The sequence below is a fragment of the Egretta garzetta genome, unplaced genomic scaffold, assembly GCF_000687185.1.
Source record: "Egretta garzetta isolate BGI_Z169 unplaced genomic scaffold, ASM68718v1 scaffold72, whole genome shotgun sequence".
Classification (NCBI taxonomy): Eukaryota; Metazoa; Chordata; class Aves; order Pelecaniformes; family Ardeidae; genus Egretta; species Egretta garzetta.
In genome coordinates, this window is record NW_009259032.1 from 55,824 (window position 1) to 66,697 (window position 10,874).

Sequence of the window (10,874 nt, forward strand, 5' to 3'; positions counted from 1 at the left end):
CAGCGCCTGCCCCCCACCCGCTGGCGCCGAGATCCCTCTCCCAGGGACAGGCCCTCCGGCCTGGAGGAAGCCGCGTGAATCCGTGAGCGGTTTCATCCCGGGGGAATTGCCGCCGCCACAGGAGTAACCCTGTCCTTGTCCATGTTGCTTGGCCCGCAGGGAGGTTCTCAACGCCCGGCCTGGTGGCTGCCAACGTTTCCTCGCTGGTCGACCCCTAAAAAGCTTTGAAGGGAAGAGAGGCAATGCATAGAATGCAGTTAAACCCGCCTGCGTAGCGCTTGGCTGTGGGCTGCCCTTCCCGGGCACATCATGAAAGGAAGTTTACCGATTGACTACCACCTGGTATCTGAAACCAGTACTGACCAGAGAGCACGGGCTGCACAGCACCATTCTCCAGCTTCTGGCAGAGCAGACTCCCAGGTCAGTTAACTTCGTTAAGTAGTGCCAACCATCAATTACACACTGGTCATCTTAATACTGAAATCCAAGTTTGTAGCACAGTAACCAAGCCTCCCAGACACATCTAACCAAGGCTGAAGGAAGTCAGCCAGTGCCATTTAATTGGCACAAACGCTATCTGAGACATCCAAATTTCAAACATCTTTACTCTGAGTCTTAAACGTCTGGTTTGCTAAGGGTGAAGGGCGTCTCAAATCATCAGCTGGCATGGTTCACCTGATGTATGTTAGCACAGAGATTCAGCCGCACACCTGAAAAGCACCCGTGGGGGATTTTGTTATGCTAAGGCCGCATGAGGTGGAACTTGAGTAATTATTTATCTCAGAGTTGAATGAGGCTAACAAAAAGAATAATTTATAAGAAGGATTAAAAAAAAAAAACCTATAAATGAATGAAATGATGCAACTGTTGCTTCTTGTATTGAAGCTAGAAACTGTAATCCACAGCAAAAATGGAGGCAAAAGAAAGGGTCAACTCATAAGCCACCTGTTGACTGGAATAAGAATAAAGGGGTGTTTTTACCAGAGAGCTATTATAGGCCCGTCTTTAACACTGTGTTGCTAGGCCAGTCATATCATAGAGGGGGACTATGGCGCTGAACAATGGTAGCTGATTTCCTTCCTGGAAAGGGAGTAGATTCAGATGTTACACTTTGTGCCCCATCTCTGGGTTGGAACAGAGGCATGCTCATTTAAAATTAGCGCTGAGGCTGTGAAAGGGAGCTTGGAAACACAAAGAATTTTTTCTGTCTCTTGATAAGAGAACTGAAATCTCATACAGGTTAGACATACATATGTATGAAGAGACAGTCATTTCCTTTATTTGGATTGACACTTGTGCTCTGTGATGCAGTTCTAAAAATGCATTCCCCCATTCGCTTCTCAATCCAAATTGGGAATTGAGAATGACTCGGCAAAATCGGCATTCTGATTAAAACATGTTTTTCCTTATTAAATGGGGGTACTTTCTGGACACTCAAGACCCAATATTAAACTTCTCTGTGGAAGCAAGTGCACTGAAGTAAGCAGAGCAAGCGAGGAGAGAATCAGCCCCCAAAGCCCTTTAAGGAGGAAGTCTAGATGGATTTAAAATACAAGAAGTGTTTAAAAGTAAGATTAATTTGAAAGAAAAGGTGCCATGTCACAGCTCGTCAGAGACTTGCTCACAGGGCAAAACCTGTATGAACAAGTACCAGGAAGTCAGACAACGTGGAAAAGTTCCAAAACTTAAGGAGACTTACCTGGTGGATTTATTTTAAAAGGACACATTATCAAGTACTCAGGCTCAGCTTGCCCTTTGAAATCCTAATCAGCTTCCACAAACATCCAGGTTTTAAAAGAAAATCCTCTTCCCCATTATATTTAAAACATAAATTTGTCTTTCTTGTAACTTAACACCATAACAGAAATGTTATTTCTACTGAAACCCACAACAGTGCCAGGCTGTAAGCCCACAGTTTGGTAAACTCATCTTCACAGGGCACTCTAGATAAATGTACTGCGTTAAAGCATGGGATTTTCACCTGAAGAGCCAAATGAACAATTATTTCTCTAATGCTGTTTCCAACCACTAGGGAAATTAGGCAGCTAATACAGACTCAGGTGTGAGTGGTTTGCAGTGATAAAGTGTTGCCTCTTTCCTGGATAACACACCTATGGGCTATTACCATTAAGATATTTCAGTACCTGGACAATATCAGCCCACAAATGAAGAGCAGGTGATTAAAGCTGAACCTAAAGGAGCAAATGCTTGTGTTGCTGAGCTGATGGAGATATGAAATGTTTCTAGCTAGATATGGTCTCTGGTAGCTGGGGAGGTGTACTGGAGGGAAGGCTTTTTTGGCTGTATGCTTACCCAGGCTGTCTCGCCTTAGTAAGGTTGTGTATGTTTAAGTTTCTTGATATGTAAATAAAATCTAGGAGCTGCATCTTTTCTCTGTTAGGCTTGTTCTGGGAGCACAGGTCTCTTTTCAAGGTCAGAAGTCTCTGGTCTCGGTGCTTTTTAATCCTGTAACTAATACTGTTTCTCCTTAAGAACAAGGTGATATTTCTGAGAATTAAGCTTTATTTCCACCCCAATGTCTGAAAACAGAAAAACATATAAGACTGGCAGAGATTTTTAAAATATTCACTCTTTAATTGGTATACCCAAATTGGAAAAAAAAAAAATCATTGAAGTTTCCTACTTTATTTTTTCCCTGCGTCTAAGGTATTTATTGGAATCAGGAGAGGATCTTTTCATTCCCTTTGACCTAGTAGCTTTGATATTAAAAGAGGAAGAGGTGAGGGAAAGTCTAAAATAGCTACTGAGAGATACTTCCTTTTAAAGCTTTCTGCTGCCTGTCTTCTTTGGCCTGCTAGGCTGTCCTGTCCAAATCTCTTTCTGGTTAACCTATTATTTCTTTACCATCCAGAAGTTCTAACTTAAAAACTCATTTGCCTTGGATAGTAGCTAGTGAGTGTCTTGCGTTCCAGTTGTCACAGAGGTTATCAACATTTAGCCAACATTTGCTGTTGGTGTTGCCATTGCCTCCTGTAACTTGAATCCACCAGGAACATAAAAAGACAATATGCTTAAAAGAAATGATTCATACTTTTAAGATAGTGCTATCATTCTGAGACAGAATACATATCAAGCTCTAGTGAAGTAGACAATAGAAACCATATAAAAAAAAATCTCTAAATAGGCAAAGTACATATGCAAAGCCAACCCATTTGAACTGCAGAGCAGCATCTAGAGTTCAACAATGTTGCTGAATCCCCACATTACAACATCCGTGAGAAGTATTTGCTGCCATCACAGTTTTCTGGTGGATGATGACCTGGTCTCAATTCATCATGTATTTCATCAGCACTTGGATGGACACAGGAACACCCTGCAAAATTCAGAACAGTGTGGTGTCTCCTGTAGGTTGCATTCCCAAATGTACCTTTCACTTGCTTCCTACAGAACTGCAAATCTGATATGGGATCCTATGTTGCCTCCAAAGTGGTTCAGACCTGTACCTGCACTAAAAGACTAAATTTCTAGTGGATTGGGTGAAAGTGCCAGAGCTGAAGCAGGAGAAGATTTTGGTAGTGAATAACTGTTGGGGGAGAAAAAAATAGGTTTAGTAGACTTAAAGAAGAGAACCATGAGGCTGTAGACATGGCTGATGTGTATAATGAATAGAGAAAGGGGAACCTTTGGAGAGAGCTAGAAGTAAGCAAGAAAAGGAAGATTAAAGAATTATAAAAAAAAATACAGAAGTGATCATGAAACCTTGAATAGGGTATTACTAAGGATAAGCATTAATCTGAACAATCTTAATAGGTCTGTGAGTGAAACTGTATTTCTGTGTGCTAGTTGACTTCCGTGTGTGAGCTACAGATACAGGTAAATAACAGGTTAGCTCAGTCCTATGCTCCAAGTGGGGAGAAGATCTGAATGGATAGAAGGGAGTTTATAAGATTGCCTTTTCTATATTTTCCCTTCCAGAGTCCTATAGTTTTCTTGCATTAGTAGCTGATAGATACAGTCACGAGTCTACTTTTATCTCTTCTTCCATGAAGTAAGTCCACCAATTAATTTAGAAAATAAATCTAGGCATAAATTATTCATGATAGGTGTTACAATAGCAACTTTAGTTCTGACAATCTGCTTTGTTCTCAGGTCTGGCTGCTCAACATTTACTCTTATAGTTGTGACACAGGATAGGGTATCACTTGCTTAAAGACGTGGAAAGAACCAAGCGGAGAAGGCAATTTTATGCATATCCTTTTTGGAATGGTTAGCCTAGCCTCCACTCAGTTTCAGCTATGTAATGCCAGGCCTCCTGGTCCTACATACCAGTCCAGGTTCAGAATTTGAGCTGTGTAATGCTGTACATGTAATGTAATACTGTATGTACATGTATTCTGAGAATATAAATGTTTTTGTTTATAGAAACTGTAGGACCGTTACTGGTGTTAGAGCTGAAAGCATATTGCTACAGCAAGTAGAGTCAAGGTTAAGGGTTGTGCTTTCTAATAATCTACCAGTTAGTTCTTCGGAATCTGGACCTAGTACAGATTGTGAGTCAGTCTCTCTTCTATAGCTCAGCTACGTAACACATTGGCCAGCCACTGAAGGCAGAGGGATGGGCTTTTGCCATTTGAGTTCAGTGACAGCAGGTTCTTACCAGTCTACTGCGTTCACTCCCTTCTCTTCCCACCTACACTCCCTGTGTTATGATTAATATAATAATATTGAACATAATACATATGTTCAGTATTTCTTAATGAATATGTTGGTTTCTTTTCATAGTCTTTTACATATCTGAATGATATGTACTTCTAACTTTTACCCAATTACACCCATTAGAACCCAGTTCAGGGGCCCAACTGCTTTCCCAAGAGACGAGTTCTTCCCATTACATGACTGCAGCTTTAGAGCCTTAGCAATGTTTCACCCAGTTAGGTAATGCAAACAAGAACAGCTGTTTGATTCTTGTTGTCTTTGTCACTTTGTTTTGTTGATAGTCACTTTCATTAAATACATGCTCAGTTCAATTTATGAGGTCATTTTGTGTCCAATGTACTAAATAGGACCAATGCTAACTCTGTAGGCAAAGCAGAATTTAGCTAACTTGACTTTGTGTTACTGCTGTTTTATGCTGTAGCACCTCTTCAAGGCCCCAGCAGAGGAACAAAGTTCCAGACAGCTGAGCATTGTGCAAATATATAGAGAAGAGATTTCTTCTGCCATAGAACTTTCAACATCTAAATATATAATGGAAAACAGATTATGGAAGCACAAAGTGGCACTCTCATTGCTGTTTGAGCTCATGCAGTGATTCATTTAAGTCAACTGTTGGTAGAATTACTGATTTCCTGAACTTTTTCTGTTGCAAGTTTGAAGCCTTTGCCATAACTTGTGATATTCTCCTTAAAATTGTGGTCCTGGAATCTCTGGATAGGTGGTTAGTTTTCTCTCAGGTTTTGATGAAAACTTAAAACTTATGTTTTGGAACCCCAAAGTATCAATATTCAAAAGGTAATTTTAAATTGATGTGATTCTCTTTAGGTAAATCCTGTGGGTTTAAGGGACTTTATTTATAATTTTGTAATGATGGGGGGTTAACAATAGTGAGTGGTGAGCTACGGCAAATCACTAGTGTAATGGATCAGGCCTTCTAAAAATACAAGATTATGAAAGAATATCTGGAGGGCAGTAGGAAAGGCAAATTGTCACATGGTTTAGGTTTCATAAAAGCTTGTGTTCTCTACCTTTTGCTCCAGAGCTGTGAGGACTAGAAAGTTTTTTTAGGAAAGTATTCTGTACTTAAAGCTGCAACATCAGAAACAGTACAGGTGCTATCTAAGATTGTGGTAAGATGTAACAGGCTGATGAAAAGCAAGGGAGTATGCCGTAACAAGAAAGAACCCTGTGACAGAGCATGGTTTCAGGAAAAGAGAGGGACCTCAGTCTGTTTTCTACTCTACACAAGAAAAGCAATGAGTGATAGTGGTCAAGGAAGCAGAGTGTTCTCCTTATTCTAGTTTCTTTTTCAGTTCCCCTCTTGGTTTACTGATTGGAAGCTGAAGCCTGGGTGATAATGGGGCAGTGTCTTTTATTCTTTCTCTACCCTGTGTAAGAGCATAGTGCAGAGGCTTTTAAGCTATAAATAAACATTCCAGTCCCAAAGCCAGAACTGGTAGGACCATTCAGTTCTGTTGCTGTTCCCAAGCATATTGTCTTGGACGCTCTTGTGCTTATATGGCCTGTCTTGCTTTCAAGGCTAAGGGTCCCCACACAATGCTGTAACACATCAGGTACATGAATGGGCTCAGGGTCTCTGAGCTGCTGATCTGAAAGTACATATGACTTTTCCTACCTGAGGGCAGGGAAATAGTATTGTGAAGTCTTCAAATGTTGCTGTTTACCTAGACGGCCAAATAAGAATATGAGACTACTGTTCAAGCCCTTGGGTGTATTTACAATAGCTCTTCCCAGCTTCAAGCATTGTGCTGCCAACAGTTGGCTGCACCCAAAGACACTCCCTTAGATAGCATAGTGAGAACTCTGTGCTGCTTGTATTCAGATCAACAGCAAACTCTTGTTGACCTACCTGGGTGTAGGGCTGGCGGCTGAGGGAGGATCTCTGCCTTCTCTACAGACTTGGAAAGCATTCTGACAGTGGGCTCATGTGGTTGTAAATAGTAAGGCTGGGCAGCATTTGCAAGACTTTTCAAGTATTTTCTCGAATCAAGACTTAGCTTTGCCAGCTGTATATTGGTCTGCAAGAAGGTAAAGTGGGTGTCACGGCGACTTTATGAATGCTTCTGGGCAGGTCCAGCTGAGTATGCTGGAGTTCTGACAGTGGCCTAGACAAGTTAGAATGATGTTCTTGTGACAAAAATGCTATTTTTAATCTAAGGATACAGAGCAAAAGCCCAATGAAATGAAGATTGAAAAAGAAGAATGTTAGGATTAATCTAAAACACTGAGTATCTCATTTTCCCCACAGGTCTTATCACTAGACAGATGAATGTGCCCACACTATACCTAAATCTTTATGTATGTGCCACACTCAGACAATTCATGTGGTCCTGGACCCCACTGCTTCTTGCTCCATCCCATGAGAATACTTGGAGGAGGTGGTTGTGCCATTAGAAGAAACTTGTCTGTCATTGGACGATACTACAGGACCTGCCTGACTAGAAAAGTTAGACACACTGGTATAGCACTTGCTATTTTCAAAACGTTTGCCCATGTTGACTTCAGTTGCAGATGTGAGTGTTTTTAGTACTTCTGCAATTGGACTTCAGTGTCCAAGTCAAGCATCTAGAAAATGAGGAACACTACCTGTGAAAAGCTTGGTTTAAGTGGTGTGACTAGCATAACCCAGGAGTTCTGGCACAGAAGAGATGTTACAGCTCACTTGTTCAGGATTAAGGATGGAATCCTGTCTCTTCCAGCAGTTACCTGTTTATTTGTTACAATCCTCCCATTTTTTGCCAGTAAATTCAGGGAGGCCCTATGGACAGCAGTCTCTTTAATGTGCAGCTCTCCTCTAGAGCAGCCTCAGCCTAACAACTCAGCTTGGTACAGATGCCCTGGAGTGGCAGCTTTCATACAAAGCAAAGCAATTTTGCTGAAGTTATAAACTGAAAATAATCTCCTCTTATTAAGAAGTACTAGTAATCTATTGATGAAAACTAGTAATATAATCAGCCCCATTCATAATATAAAGACAAACTTGTGGTTGGAGCAGAAGTCTCAGAATCTGGATTCTCTATGTCGACTTCCAGTGTAACTTCGGAGAAGAGAAACTGCGATCATTTATGTTAAAGGCTGGAGAAAGAGTGGGAAGAGCTAAAATAAAGGTAATAGTCAGTGACCCGTTCTTGTTTAGTATTGCATGGAACCCCTAAATTATTTTCCACTTTGCAAACAAATGAGCAGCATCTCAAGCAAACAAACCTCCAAATCCTGGTTTTGCTAACTTGGATAGCAACTCTTATTTTGGTCCTCCACTGACATGCAGTAGTGTGATATTTTTTTTTTTTTCCCCTGATTGTGTGAAACACCCGTGGTGTGAAGCATTAAAACTGAATAGCTACCATAAGTCAGTCTCCTGATCTGCCAATAGTTTCACTAAGCTGTGCCTTTTAGAAGAGCAGCTTTAAAACCTTGAAAGTCTTGAATAAACTTGAAACTGGAAGAGACAGGGCCAGATTTAATCAAAGTATGTATGACTCATATTCCACTCTTTATCAGTATTTTGTGTGATAGTCGCATGAGCAGCATCTTTAGCTGAAAAATACTGTCTCCCTCAAAATGAAGCAAGTGATTCCCCTCTCTAGAAGACGCTCTGCTTATCAACAGCACAGGTTGAAACAGAAATGCTGTGCAGGAGGTAAACCTGAAAATTGGACTACTGAGCTATGAAGCTCTTGACACCTTTTATCATGACGACCTACATAAAAAGTCTCCCCCCGGTAACTTTCATCCAATATGACCTGAAACTGTCAGGCACCATTGCATCTTGGGCATTTATTAGTTCTTTGATGTTACTGAAATTGAGACATTCTCCTCATCCACACCCTTTTTAGAAGAAAAGTATTTCTCAAGTCATTGGTGGTCTCTGCCCCCAATGTGAAGTATATGCATGACTCCTTACTTGTCATAAAATAGTGTAAAGTCATGAAATAATCAGGTAGTACCACAAATGAGGACACTGTCATCTTGAACTGTTGGGAGGCGTGTGGTTTTCTGAGGATTCCAGTAGTGTTTCTCAGACTGTGATTCATGTCTTTAACAGAACAGGTCAGAGATTTTGGTAGAGAAGCCTGATCACATGCAGTGCATGCCCAAACCTGTTACAGTTCTTTAGCATGGGGCCAAAACCAACCACAAGTGTTTCTGTTTCGTCACCTTACCCCTTAACAGAAAAAACAGCTATTGAGATTTATTATGTTTGTTATTAAGTTCTCTTAATAGCTATGCAAAGTACCTCTTTTTCCATGCATATATCAAAGCCATATCGTCATGGAAAAAAAAAAATTAAAATCAGTTTTGACTCCTTTTAACTCCTGCATGTGCTTCTGTGCCAAGACTGCTATAAAGGCCCGAGCTAGACTCTGTTGAGAAAATGTGCAAGCGACACAATACTTTGCCAAATTCTCATTGGCTGTTTCTAGAAAGGAAAGCTCCCATTGATTTTGAATTCTAAATCTTTCCACTCTGGCTTGCATGGAAACACTTGAAAGATGCATTAAAAACCAGACACAATAGAAATAAAATGAGTGGTGCATACAGACAAGTTGCATCTAATTAATGGAGACCACCCAAAACTTAGTCCTGCCTTGAAATTCTTAGAAGAAATGGACGTATTCTGTTTTTAACATCTAGCTTAAAAGGCATTTGACAATTTGAACAATCTCCAAAATTTCAAAATTTAGTAATAGTCACATGTCAGACATTTGTTAGGTGAGTACTTCTGAGCTGTGAACAGTAGCTCTGGAATCTCCAGACTTGCTGAAATAGATCTAAAAAAACCTAGGCAGCATGTCAGACTTCCTACATCAATCTAAACTTGTTTAACAAAGACCAGAGGGAAAAAATACAGAGGAAATTCTGAGTAAATGGAGCCGGTATTTATCAGTGTCTGTCTTGGCTGCACAAGAAAGGACACAAACTTGACACCGAACAAACAAAAAAAGCCCCAGTGGATTTCCATGTAATCCATTGCATTAAATGCTAACCCACACAGACAACTGGGTACAGTACTGGGCTTGCTACTGCGTGAAGGTTTTCCATGGCAGAACTAAATGCCAAAGAATTGTTGTACAAACAGAAGGTCATAGAGCTAAGGAAATCACTCTTAAAATAGCAGCTTTCTAGACATTAAATCGATTACAACAGAGAAGAAACAGTATGCTTGGAGATACCAGTAAAGGTATATTGGCACTCAAGTCACCCAATGAAGATCTGATCACCTGATAGGAGGCTACTTCAGTCATATGACAGAGAGCCTGAAGAACCTTAACAGGAGTTGGAAATTTAGTTTTCTCTAGCTGCTACAGTCTATGGTTTATCAGGAAGACAGTAATAACAGAAAATAGCCTCATTTTTTTCACAACATATGGAATTTCTAAGACACTTAACAACAGGGTGAGTCTGAGTAAAGGTGTTTGGTTTTAGGGGCTGTGCTTCCCCCCCCCTTTTTTTTTTTTTTCTTTCTCCCTCAAGAGCTATAAATGACTTTTCAGAGAAAAAGTGTGCTGTGATGAGAATTTTTTTGCAAAGCCTTTCTGTTTCTGAAGAACCCATGTACTTTGTGATTCTATGGGAAGGAATGCCTTTAAGCTCCTGAGGGATTTAGGGCTAGGCTCTGTGGAGAGAATGTTAAATTGTGAGCCTGGCTCCTAGAAGAGATAGTCTGTACCCTGTGAGTGTTCTTGGGCTATGTCTCAACAGGATTTGCCAGAAGTGAAGCACTGATGACAAGCGCAGCAAGCTTGTGTCCAGGGAAAGCCTCAGCCTAGAAGATGAGTAGAGCAATTGAACTGAGTGAGCCTACAGGATATTTGGTGATAGCAGGAGCAATGTGATGCAGACTGATGTGATAGTCTGCTTGTTGGGGCAAACCGATAACTGACTGGAAGAGTCTGGAAAAGACTACATTATGAGTTGTCTGTAGGGTGCAAAGGCAGGGGGTCTTGTTTCCAGTTATATAGACAGGCTTTTGAGAAATGCTAGAGAGGAACTGACTCTTGTGGTAAAAATGGGTAACAGTGACACAGGGAGGTTCTGCAGTCAAATTTAGACTGTGATGTAGAAAACCAGAAAGCAGAACCTCCATGCATCATTTTCTGAAATTTGTTTAATACTACATGCAGTGCCAGTCAGATTTGCAGAGAGAGCTTCGATATCCAGCTGAGAAAATGACA